Source organism: Saimiri boliviensis, chromosome 7 (genome assembly GCF_048565385.1).
Source record: "Saimiri boliviensis isolate mSaiBol1 chromosome 7, mSaiBol1.pri, whole genome shotgun sequence".
Classification (NCBI taxonomy): Eukaryota; Metazoa; Chordata; class Mammalia; order Primates; family Cebidae; genus Saimiri; species Saimiri boliviensis.
The window spans coordinates 88,893,124-88,906,727 of NC_133455.1; the positions used below are offsets into that span (position 1 = coordinate 88,893,124).

Here is a 13,604-nt window from a genome sequence, read left to right on the forward strand (position 1 = left end):
GGAGGCAGAGGTAGCAGTGAGCCAAGATCATGCCACTGCACTCTAGCCTGATGCTACAGCGAGACTCCATCTCAAAAAAAAAAAAAGAAAAAGAAAAAAGAAATCCCTCCCTCTTGTTGCATTTCCAGAAACGGCTTACTGCAAAGAACCACCAGAACTGTGAATAATCCCTTCCTTTACCTATGATAAAGCCAGACTGACCCTCTAAATTCCATTGTTTGCCTCAAAGTACTTAGTTGAGCTTTTTGTCCCTATAGACTAATCTGGACAAAATGCCTTTTAACTTGACCCAATTTTATGCTTCTCCCTTCCCCATAGGCCACTGGACTTTGATCCACCCTCAGCCTAGGCCAGCACTGGACTGTGGAATAGTCCCTCCCTAACCACCCCTCCTGAAAATTGGTAAGCCACCAAGAAGGACATTCCATGCTCAACTGTCCCATTAATGTCACCTGCTCCTCCCCTCCACACTAGTTTTTTTCTAGGCCTGTTTATTCCTTCCTGTAGGAGAAAAAGAGAAAAAAGCCCATTGCTATCTGATCTTTGAGATGATTGCAGATCTTACCTTTGAGGCATTCTCCTTGTTACAATAGTTTCCCTGACCCTATTAAAATAGTTCCTCTCTCCCTGTTTGTATTCATCCATTCGGGCTGCTATAGATACCAAAATACCATAAGCCAATAGCTTATAGACAGCAGAAATTTATTTCCCGCAGTTCCGAAGCCTGGGAAGTCAAAGGTCAAAGTGCTGGCAGACCTGGTGTCTGGTGAGGTGAGGACCCACTTCTAGTTTGTAGATGGCACCTTCTCACTGTCCTCGCATGGTAGAAAAAGCAAGGGAAACTGTTGGGGCTCTTTAGAGGTACTAATCCCACTCATGAGGCCTTTGCCTTCTTGACCTAGTCACCTTTCAAAGACTCAACTCCCTAATACCATCATCATTCCTATGTTAGTATTTCAACATACAAATTTGCAGGGGATGGAGGGACACAACAATTCAGACTGTAGCGCTACTTTAATAATTTCAAATAGAGTCACTCTGTACCTAGCCTTGATTTTTGTTTGTTTTACTTGACCCCATTCACTTGGGTAGGAAAAAAATCTCATGGATTCTCATTGATAGCCCCAAGGGTAAGGCTGGGGCAAAGAGAGCAGAGACATTCATTTACTGTGAGGTAAGAAATCTGGGGATTTTTCAGCAAGATGCCCAAATAGGAACAGCTTCCAGCTAGAGCGATGCAGAAGATGGGTGATCTCTGCATTTCCAACTGAGGTTCTTGGTTCATCTCACTGAGACTGGTTAGACAGTGGGTGCAGCCCAAGGAGGGCAAATTAAAGCAGGATGGGGTGTTGCCTCACCCAGGAAGCACAAGGGGCTGGAGGACCCCCTCTTCTAGCCAAGGGAAGCCATTAGGGACTTTTCCCGGCACTCTGGCTCAGATACTGCGCTTTTTTCACCATCTTCACAGCCCGCAGACCAGGAGATTCCCTCCGGTGCTCACACCACCAATGCCCTGGGTTTCCAGCACAAAACTGGGTGGTCGTTTGGGAAGACACTGAGCTAGCTGCAGCAGTTTTGGTTTGTTTTGTTTTGTTTTTCATAATCCAGTGGTGCCTGGAATGCCAGAGTCACAGAGCCACTCATTACCCTGAAAAAGGGGGCTGAAGTCAGGGAACCAAGTGATCTGGCTCGGTGGGTCCCACCTTCAAGAAGACTAGCAAGCTAAGGTCCACTGGCTTGAAATTCTCGCAGCCAGCACAGCATCTGAGTTCGGCCTGAGATACTCAAGCTTGGTGGGGGGAGGGGCATCCACCATTGCTGAGGCTAGGATAGGCAGTTTTAACCTCACCTGTGTAAACAAAGTCTCCAGGAAGTTTACACAGTGACTGGGTGGAGGGCATGGCGGCTCAGCAAGGACACTTCAGGCAGACTGTGTCACTAGACTCCCTCTTTGCTGGGCAGAGCATCTCTGAAAGAAAGCAGCAGCCTGTCAGGGACTTATAAATAAAGCCTCCACCTTCCTGGGACAGAGCATCTGGGAAAAGGGGCAGTTTTAGGTACAGCTTTAGCAGACTTAAACATCCCTGCCCATCAGCTCTGAAGGGAGCAATGGATTTCCCAGCACAGTGTTTGAGCTCCAATAAGGAACGGACTGCCTCCACAAGTGGCTCCCTGACCCCTGTGTATCCTGATTGGGAGACACCTCCCAGCAGGGGCTGACAGACACCTCATACAGGAGAGCTCTGGCTGGAATCTAGTGGGTACCCTTCAGGGATGAAGCTACCAGAGGAAAGAACAGGCAGCAATATTTGCTGTTCTGCAGCCCCTGGAAGTGATTCCTAGGCAAGCAGGGTCTAGAGCAAACCTCCAGTGGACTTGCAGCATAGCGGCCTGTCAGAAGGAAAACTAACAAACAAATAGTTTCAACATCAACAGAAAGGACATCCACTGAGAGGCCCCATCCGAAGGTCACCAACTTGAAAGACCAAAGGTAGATAAATCCACGTAAATGGGAAGAAATCAGTGTGAAAACGCTGAAAACTCCAAAAACCAGAACTCTTCTTCTCCAACGGATCACAACTCCTCACCAGCAAGAGAACAAAACTGGTTGGAGAATGAGTTTGGTGATTTGACGGAAGCAGGTTTCAGAGGGTGGGTAATAACAAACTTCTCTGAGCTAAAGGAGCATGTTCTAACCCAATGCAAGGAAACCTTGAAAAAAGGTTAGATGAAATGCTAACTAGAATAACCAGTATAGAGAACAACATAAACAACTTGATGGAGCTGGAAAACACAGCACAACACTTCATGAAGCATGTACAAGTATCAATAGCTGAATGAATCAAGCAGAAGAAAGGAAATAAAAGATTGAAGATCAACTCAATGAAATAAGAAAGCAATGGCAACAAAACCAAAATAGACAAATGAGATCTAATTAAACTAAAGAGCTTCAGCACAGCCAAAGAGATTATGATCAGAGTGAACAGGCAGCCAATAGAATGGGAAAAAATTTTTGCAATCTACGCATCTGACAAAGGGCTAATATTCAGAATCTACAAAGACCTGAAACAAATTTACAAGAAAAAACCCCATCAAAAAGTGGGCAAGATGTGAGCAGATACTTTTCAAAAGAAGACATTTATGCAGATAACAAACATGAAGAAAAGCTCATCATCACTGATCATTAGAGAAATGCAAATCAAAGCCACATTGAAATACCATTTCACACCAGTTAGAATGGCGATCATTAAAAAATCAGGAGACAACAGATACTGTAGAGGATGTGAAGAAATAGGAATGCTTTTACACTGTTGGTGGAAGTGTAAATTAGTTCCACCATTGTGGAAGACAGTGTTGTGATTCCTCAAGGATCTAGAAATAGAAATAACATTTGGCCCAGCACCATTACTAGATATATACCCAAAGGATTATAAATCATTCTGTTATAAAGACACAGGCACACATATGTTTATTGCAGCACTGTTCACAATAGCAGGCTGTACAGGAAGCACAGTGCTAATATGTGCTTGGCTTCTGGGGAGGCCTCAGGAAACTTACAATCATGTCGGAATGTGAAGGGGGAGCAGGCATGTCACATGGCCAGAGCAGGAGCAAGAGAATGAATGGGAGGTGCTTTTAAACCACCAGATCTCACAAGAACTCACTCACCATTGTGATGACAGTACCAAGAGATGATGCTAAGCCATTCATGAGAAATCTGCCCCCATGATCCAATCACCTCTGACCATGGCCTACCTCCAACATTGGGGATTTTTTTATATGAGATTTGGGTGGGGACAGACATCCAAAGTATTTCAGGTGTGTATCCTGGGCCGAGGTGAGTGGGTGGGGCGGTGGTATTTATCTTGCAAAGCAGGGGACTTGGCATCATCTTCCAGGAAATGGGTAGAGCTAACCTTTAAGGGAGGAAGAGGAGAAGGCTGCTTGTGCCAGCCCAGAGGAATCACTGGCATTGTGATTCAAGATTTACAGTGTGTTAACCAAGAGGACCCATTCCAAGTCTTAGGGTCACAGTCCTTCCCATCAATGCGCTCCCTGGCCTTGATGAAGCCAACTTGCCTGAGTTGAGAATCATATATTTCTAGAGCTTGTTCACCACTCTTGAAATTAAAGGTGAATCTGATCCTCAGCATTTTCTGCCTTCAGGCTACGAGAGGTGAGCGTCTGCTGCCAGAGGCCTTCTAGCTTTCATATTTGCTTTCAATTGATGGTTACTACCCATAGCCTCCCCACCCCCACCAAAGTATTAATTGATAGCATTTAGTAACTATCATATTCCAGTACTTTTTGTTTGTTTGCAGATTTATTGAAGTTTAATTGATGACAAACTACATATAAGTTTGTGTGTGTGTGTGTGTGTGTGTGTGTGTGTGTGTAGTGCACAATTTGCTAAGTTTTTGTTTGTTTTTGAGACAGGGAGGGTCTTGCTCTGCCACCCAGTTTGGACTGCAGTGGCACAATCATAGTTCAATACAACCTTAACCTTCCACATTTGGTAAGTTTTGACATACATCTATGAAACCATTATCAAAATCAAGCCAACAAACATTTCATCAACCCCAAAGTCTTCCTCCTGCCCCTTTTAAATCGATCCTTCCTTCTACCCCCAGCCCCAGGTAGCTTCTGATTTGCTTTCTGATAAGTTAGTTTGCATTTTCTGGAATTTTATATAAATGGAATCATACATCATGTATTCTTTTTTTGGGGGGATGTCTGGCTACTTTCAGTAACTGTGATGATTTTGAGATTTATATACGTTGTTAGTGTATCAGTCTTTTTATTGTTGAATAATATATTGCATTTAATAGATCTACCAAATGTGTTTATCCGTTCACCTATTGATGGACGTTTGGACTATTTCCAGGTTTGGGCTATAATGAATAAAGCTGCTATGAATATTCATTTACAAGTATTTGTGTAGACATATTCCCCATTTCTTAATTATGTAGGAATGGAATGGCTGAGATATTTGGAAAATGTATTTTAAATTTTCAAGAAAGTATCAGTCTCTTTTCCAAAGTCATTGTACCCTTTTGCATTCTCATCAGCAGTGTATGAGAGTTTCAGCTTCACCAGCACTGGGCAAAGTCTTTTAACTTTAGCCATTTTAGTGGGTGTATTGTGGTAACTCATTGTATTTTTTAATTTCATTTTAAAATTGAGGTATAATTGACATGCAGTGAACTATACCTACTTAAACTGTACAATTTGATGAGTTTGACATATGTATACACCAATGAAACCAACACAATCAAGATAACAAATATATTTATCACCCCCATATTTATCACCCCCAAAAGTTTCCTCATACCCCTATGAAATTCTATCTTTTCTCCCCTCCTTGCTTCTGCTACCCTACCCTGGACAAACACTGATCTTCCTTCTGTCATTATAGATTAGTTTGTATTTTCTACAGTTTTATATTAATAAAATCTATAGTATGTACTTTATATATAGCAATAGGTCATACCTTTTTGTTACTTAGATCTTTGTTACTAAGACATGTTTCACTGTATGGCCAAACCATTATCAGTTCACCTGTTGACAGACATTTGGATTGTTTCTAATTTTTGCTCAACACAAATAAAGTGGCTAAGAACATTTACATACAAGTATTTGCATGGACTTAAGCTTTAATTTTTCTTAGGTAAATACCTAGGAGTAGAATGGTAGTATAATAGGTATATATAATATTTAATTTTTTTATAGCACTGCAAAACTCTTCCATAGTGGTTGTATGGAAATAAAAATGAGAAACAAAATAAATGTATATACAAAAACACATTTAATGTATCACTTTCAGGAAAAGGGAACACTTCACAATGAGTGAGAAAATCTATACCCGCATTTTGAAGACCAGGATAAAAGGCATTTTGACAACAGATGTTCGGAAATATTTCCATCATTATAAGAGTTTGTTGTCAAAAATGATGTATGTCCATCTATAAAACTCTTCTACCTGAAGATTATCTGCTCTATTTTTAAATCTTTCAGAAAGTTAGTTTTGAACCTATTGATGGAAATGTGAAAACTTTGATTACTTCCAAGAATAATTTATTTATATCAAAGAAGATACACATTTATTACTTAAACAAAAACCTCCCATTTTTTTCTTCTTTCTTTTTTAGTTTTCTTTTTATAACTGGACAAATAATAATTGTACATCTTCATGGGGTACATAATGATGTTTCAATACATACAATGTATAGTGATTAGATCAGTGTAATTAACGTATCTTTTTAATTGGTGAATGGACTGAAAAATTGATACTCTCATTTAGGAAGTGAAGCTAACCCTTTCATTTGAATCCATACTTCTCTGCAGGATCTTTTTCAGCTTTGAGGACCATTAACACCAAATGTTGTAGTGAACTAAACTTATAATCAGACCATCATATCATTTTATCTCATAAAATGAAGCAAGTATTTCTGTCATTTCAGGGAACACAACTGAATAGTATTGTTTGCCAGTGATAAAATTTGCATTTTTAAGTGAAAATTATAATTTTGGAAAATTTATACCCTCCCTATGAGCTTGACAGCTTCCCAATATTTAGAGACTTTTCTGGAATCTTTCTGATGAGACCAGTGATAATATTAACAATTGTTAGTTTTGAAATACTGCTTAATGAAACCCATCAATACCAACCCAAATTTTATAAAAACAAAGCATATTTAAAAACATTTCTTGGTGGGGGCACAGTGTCTCATTCCTGTTATCCCAGCACATTGGGAGACCAAGGAAGGCAGATCACTTGAGGCCAGGAGTTCAAGACCAGCCTTGGCAACATGGTGAAATCCCTGCCTCTACTTAAAAAAAAAAAAAAGAATTTTTTTTTTTTTTTTTTTTGAGACGGAGTTTCACAGGTGACCCTCATAAATCACATAACTCTGCTGAGGTTAAAAGATATGCATTTTTTGTCAGAATTATCCAGACTTTTTACATTAATTATATTCATATTTTTCAGACCCCAAATTGGCAAAAGTTAAAGATTTTTCTTAAATTACAATTTTCTTCTGCCAGAGCCAAAAAATGTAAGAAAACCCCTAGATACCATGGTCATATCCATAATTTTAAAATTATTTCTCAGCACAATGAAGAAATTATTGAGAACAAGTCCTTTCCTTTCCAAAGAAAAAAAATCCAGTAAGAGATTAAATATGCATTGTAATTTTAGAAGACAGTTAAGTTCCATCCTGATATAGAATGCTGTCTCAGACACTGGCTTATTCTAAATGCATCTACAAGTAGTCAAAGAGTACTGTAAATACCTGTTCTTCCTTCAGAACACTGCTGGTACAGATTTCCCCCTAACCCTGGCTAACGCCCTCTTTATTTATTAGATGGATTAAAATTAATTCTTTTGATTTGTACTTATTCTTTCTAAAAGTGGTTGATCTATAGGAATTCAAAAAGTCCTTTTCAGACTTATGCAATGTCAGCTTTTTAAAAAATCATTTTGGCTAAAGCAAAGCAAGGGAATCATTGCCAAGTAAAGCACACTATGCAGAACGTGGGACTTATAGGATGACTCAGCATTGCATTTTAGTCTCATGACTTTGCTGGGAATCAGCTATCGAGAATACCAGTAGTTGGCTTTAGGTTTAGTAGGCAGGAGTTGAGTTTAGGAAAGACAGAATCTTACAACTTCTGATTATTGCTGCAAGAACTTCTTGGCGGAAGCATTCTTGACAAATCATTCTTGAAAAACTATTTACTGTATGGAAAACGTAAAACATAATGGGTGAGAGCACAGATTTTGGGTTTGAACCTTGGCTATGCCACCACTTACATGTCATGTGACCGTGGTTAAGTTCCATCATCACTCCATGTCTCAGTTACGATATGTACAAAATAATAACAACATACTGCTAAATACTTACTAAATTCTTTACATTTATTATTAACATAAACCACATGATCCTATGTGGTTTATGTTAATAATAAATGTAAAGGATTTATTCTGGTACTAAATGACCAGTAAATGTTATTTATAATTAGTTTTATTATTTATTTATTTGTTTATTTAATTTTTGGGACAGAGTTTCATTCCTGTTGCTCAGGCTGGAGTGCAATGGTGCTCAAGTGATTCTCCTGCCTCAGCCTCCCAAGTAGCAGGGACCACAGGTGCACCACCATGCCCAGCTAATTTTTTTTTTTTTTGAGACAGAGTCTCACTCTGTCATCAGGTTTGGAGTGTGGTGGTGTGATCTCGGCTCACTGAAACCTCCGTCTCCTGGCCTCAAATAATTCTCCTGCCTCAGCCTTCCGAGTAGCTGGGACTACAGCCATGGGCCACCATGCCCAGCTAATTTTTGTATTTTTACAGGGTTTCACCATGTTGCCCAGGCTTCTCCTGAACTCCTGAGCTCAAGTGATCTGCCTTCCTCAGCCTCCCAAAGTGTGGGGATTACAGGTGTGAGTCACTGCCAGGCCAGTTTGCTTTATTTCTTAGGCCTCACAACATCCCTGTAGTTATTGTTGGGTAGGTATCTGCTATGGTTTGAATGTCCACTCCAAAAGTCATGTTGAAATTTAATTGCCATTGTAGCAGTACTAATAGGTGGAACATCTAAGAGCTGCTTGGGCCATGAGGGCTATTATAAATGTATTAACATTATTGTGGGAGTGGGTTCATTACTACAGGAGCGGGTTCCTCATAAAAGATCGAGTTTGACACCTCATTTGTTTCTGTCTATCTCTCAAGCTTTCTTGCTTTTCCACCTTCTGCTATGGGATAAGAAGAAGACCCTCATCAGATGCTGGTACCTTGATCTTGAACTTCCCTACCTGTAGAACTATTAGGACATAAATTTCTATTCACTTAAAATTACCCAGTCTGCAGTATTCTGTTATAGCAGCACAAATCAGATTAAGACAGTATTCCTAAAGGTAAATTGATTTTATTTCTGAGAGTAAACTGAGGCTTAGAAGGTAATTGTCCACTGACCCAGAGACTGTCTGTGACAGTTCCTCTGATTCCAAACAAGGCACTTCCCTATATGTCATTCTAACTCTCCAAATTTCATTTATGTCTTCTAAATGTAGGAATCAGAAACATAAAAGTTCAGTCTCTTACATGGTCTTAGACTTTGCCAAATTAAGATTTATAGAATTAATAAGTGTATGAGGCTGGACACAGTGACTCATGCCTATGATCCCAGCACTTTGGGAGGCCAAGGCAAGCTGATCACCTGAGGTCAGGAGTTCGAGACCAGCCTGGCCAACGTGGTGAAACTCTGTCTCTACTAAAAATACAAAAATTATCAGGTTGTGGTGGTACATGCCTGTAGTCCCAGCCACTCAGGAGGCTGAGGCAGAATTGCTTGAACCCAGGTGGTAAAGGTTGCAGTGAGCCAAGATGCTGCCACTGCACTCCAGCCTAGGTGAGAGAATGAGACTCCATTTCAAAAAAAAAAAAGAAGTGTATGATATTGAACTTTGAGCGTACTTGAACAAAGCATACATTATTTACCTTAATATATTAATAGGGCAGAGACAATATTGTATAGCATTCAACATAGTGGCCTGAAAAATTGAGGATACTAGGAAAGTTCTTTTGTTATTAATTTATCCAGCAAATATTTATTGCAACCCCTATTGTATGCAGGCACTGCTGGGATATAGCAATGAATAAGTCATACAAGGTTCTTGGCTCTTTTATAGAAATGATGTTATAAAGGGAGGAGAAGAACATTTATTCCATCAATAAATACATATCCCACTGGGGGTATGTTAATCCCTTTTAGCCAAGCAGTTCCATTGTTAGAAGCTGGGAAAGGGGGTGTTTGTCTAAATACCAGAGCAGAAAAAAGGGTGATTTAGAAGATGGGCTCAACAGAGTGTGGCAGATACAGGTAGCAGGCAAAGTGAGAGAGTAAAAAAGAATCAAATTATCTGAAGTGAATGACGTCTGTGTCTGGAACAGGATTTGCTTAGTCTCCTGCGTTGTCTTCTTCAGCATCCCCCAGGTAATATCTGGGGCATGTGTCATCCAAGGAAGCTGCATCATCCAGGGTTGCAGGTCCTGCAATGTCTTTTCTAGGATGGCTCAAGGTTTTTCTTCTTTCCATCCTTTGATGAGAGTGTATTTTCCAGGCTGGTGCTGGTGTACTGGAAATTCTAGGGGTGGTGCCTGTGCTAAGAGACCTTTTATAATCTTTGTTAAAGAGCAGGTTAGTGCTTTAAGAAAAACCTCTTGTGCTTTATTTTAATGTCTAGTTTACAGAAAAACTGGATGATACTTCTTTAACTTTAGCCAATATGTTTACACACAGAATTTCTTTTACACTTAATGTTTTAAAACTTGCTTAGGGCCGGGCGCGGTGGCTCAAGCCTGTAATCCCAGCACTTTGGGAGGCCGAGGCGGGTGGATCACAAGGTCGAGAGATCGAGACCATCCTGGTCAACATGGTGAAACCCCGTCTCTACTAAAAATACAAAAAATTAGCTGGGCATGGTGGTGCGTGCCTGTAATCCCAGCTACTCAGGAGGCTGGGGCAGGAGAATTGCTTGAACCCAGGAGGCGGAGGTTGCGGTGAGCCGAGATCGCGCCATTGCACTCCAGCCTGGGTAACAAGAGCGAAACTCAGTCTCAAAAAAAAAAAACAAAAAAACAAAAACAAAAACAAAAAAAACTTGCTTAGACCTTCAAAACAAAAATTATACAACATTTCTTGCATAAATTTCTCTTTATAACATTTTTACAACTTTCACAATCGTCGACATGCCTTAACTTTATGACTTTGTTTTATAACCTTCCTTATTAAAGGTGCATTCTTATATCTATAACTTTCTTAATATTTCTTTCTCTTCTTCCTACTTTCTCTCTCTCCTTTATCTTACTTTTTATGTCTTTCTCATTCTTTCCTTCTATTTCTCCAATCTTTCTGTTTCTGTCTTGAGAGGTTTTAGCAAGTGTTTTTTTTACAGCTGATTGAAATTTGTTATCTAAATTTAAAAAATTAAGGGTAAATAAGGCTTGTGTCAATAGTGTTGCAGGGTCCTTACTCATACTCCCCCTTTTCTGTTTTCTGAGCATATTTTTAAGGGTGGAGTGGGTATGTTCTTCTATGCCCTGTCCTTGGGGGTTGTATGGAATGCCTGTGGAATGTTGAATGTTCAGCGTGTAACAAAATTGTTGAAATTGTGAGCTGGCATAAACTGGACCATTATCATTTTGGGCCACCCCATAAATAAAGTTGAAGAAAAAGAGCATACAGGGAAGGCTCTAGTTTATATTGCACAGTAATTCTTGATAATTGTTTAAGGTATGTAAGTTGCTAGTATTTAATTTAACTTTTTGAGGTTTTACTGACTGGGAAGTTAGTACGTACCCAAGATATTTCTAAGGAGATGACATTTGTACTTTCTCAGGTGCTATGAGTAAACCTCTCAACTGTGTATTCTTTATGACAGAGTTATATAAATATAAAAGTACTAGCTCCACTGGGGCTACCAGTGACATATCATCCATAAAGTGAATAATCTTGTGATTGGGAAATTTCCTTCTACTGGGGAGCAAAGCCTGTTCTACATAATACTGACACGTAGTAGGACTGTTCAGCATTCCTTGAGGCAGCGCTTTTCAATGAAATCGGCAAGCTGGTCTTTCATTTTTTTTTTTTTTTTTTTTTTTTTTTTTAAGATGGGGTTTCTCCATGATGGCCAGGCTGGTCTTGAACTCCTGACCTCAGGTGATCCACCCACCTCGACCTCCCAAAGTGCTAGGATTACAGGCGCGACACTATTAATAGCTGGTAATGTAAATGCAAGTTTTTGTCTGTCCTGTTCTGCTAGAGGAATCATATAAAAACAGTCTTTTAAGTCAATAACAATTACAGGCCAATCTTGAAGAATTGTTGCATGGGATGGGAGGCCCCACTGAAGGGGTCCTATAGGTTGTAAATTAACCTCAGCTAGTTCATGGGCTGTCTGGAATTTCTCTTCCTTCAGAGGTTACAGTTTTACTTAAATAGGTTTTGGAGAGGGTCATGTTAGGGGGAAGGTTGGAATGACAGCAGTGGCCATTATCAGAAAAAGGTCTTACAAATTCTTAAATTATATTTAAATCTTAGCAGAGAATTATAATCTGGGACATTGCTTCTATATCAGGAACATATGAAATTTCACTGTGGGCCTCCTGTGGAGCCAGAGGGCAGCACTGCAGGGCCCTGGGCAGCAGCCACATTACATTCACCTGGGTGCCACTTTTTGCCTGTGCAGCTTTTTGCTTGTGCTGCTCCCTCTCTCTGCCACTGGGCAGCTGCTGCCAGCTGGGCAGGCCTTCCTGTGCGTGCCTTCTGCCCCTCCTTAGCAGGCTAGCGCCTATGTGCTGAGCTTGGCTCCCCATTGCCATTGGGGCCATGCAGGCTAAGTTCCCGGGAACATTTGCTTGCTCCAGGTTTATGAGTTTTCTTGCTGTCGAGGCTTTCCTTCCACCCACTGCTCATTTGGTCCCATATGGCTTCTGCCTCTAGTGTTTTTTCTTATCTTTTTATGTACCTAATCGCCTTGTTGATCTTGCACTGTTGGGCAGGCTAAGAGCCCGCCTTCTAGTGCTGCTTGTTTAAGATAACGTCCCATAGCTGGAGCATATCCCCTGTCTTTTTTACTATTTATTGGAGGATGGAGCTCAGGCAAAACCTCTATTTCCTCTTTGTTATCTTGGCCTGGTGATGATGGTACTGGGACGTGTTGCTCTTATGCATGATGCTGTTTAAGAGTTCTCCCCACTTGTTCCCACAGCTATATGTCTACTGTACCTTCTGCTGGGAACCATGGACTTTGGGAAACAACAGTTTGCATTAGGTCCCTTAATTGAGCCTGTGAAACAGAGGCTCCACTAGCTTTAAGCAGCTGTTTTAACACTTTTATATACTGTTTCCATTGAGCTGATAACTTGTCCCATGATGAAACCCTACTCTGAACAATCTCCCCTGAACTTGGTAATCCCAAGCGGGTACCAATGACTTACTGCCTGGCTGCACAGTCTCTTTTAACCTTCGTTTTTGGGGGTTCCATTGTGATCTTCAATCCATTACAGCTCGCCTCAGAGAGGGCACCACTGACAAGTCTTCTCACACGGGCACCACTGTTGGGGACTGACAGGCAGACCCTGACCCTGCAACAGATGAATAAATTCACTCAGACACAGAATATAGTGAAAGAGCGGGCTGGTATGTCCTGGCCACTCACCAGAAGGAGTTAATCGCCACTGGCCCTGACACAATGGCCTTCCTGGCCTTTATTCAGCACACATTAAATGGCAAAGGCTTTGAGTCAACACCACTAGAGGGTAAAAATTGAAAACCAGGTTCTGAGGCCTAAAACAAACACCATTTGTGGGTAAAAAACTTCTGCCACCCCCACTCCCCAATCCCGAGTAGAAGGTAGTTATGCACACACAGATGATTAAAGGTTTGCTAATGGAGGTGGGGGCAAACAGACTTCTCTGGGGGAAGTCTTTATACAATTCCTGGTATTTACTCTATGTTCTAATGCCCTAGGGTAAGAACTGACCACCTTCAGCCCATTCTGTCATCTGAAGCCACATAAGCTGCTTGGTCTTCAAAGGGGGTTTT

General features: G+C 40.7%; 1 protein-coding gene across 4 annotated transcripts in view; it reads left to right on the forward strand.

The window, feature by feature from the left end:
- Positions 1–13,604, forward strand: part of STK38L (serine/threonine kinase 38 like) — a 193,606-nt gene that overhangs the window by 3,050 nt on the left and 176,952 nt on the right. Inside the window, exons 2-3 of one of the 4 annotated variants that reach the window (XM_074402955.1) lie at positions 319–402; positions 4,434–4,516. The gene's annotated coding sequence lies outside the window, so the exon portion shown is untranslated. Of the gene's footprint in view, positions 1–318; positions 4,517–13,604 lie in introns of all 4 variants that reach the window. The other 3 variants (XM_074402953.1, XM_039472310.2, XM_074402952.1) reach the window with 3 other exon arrangements.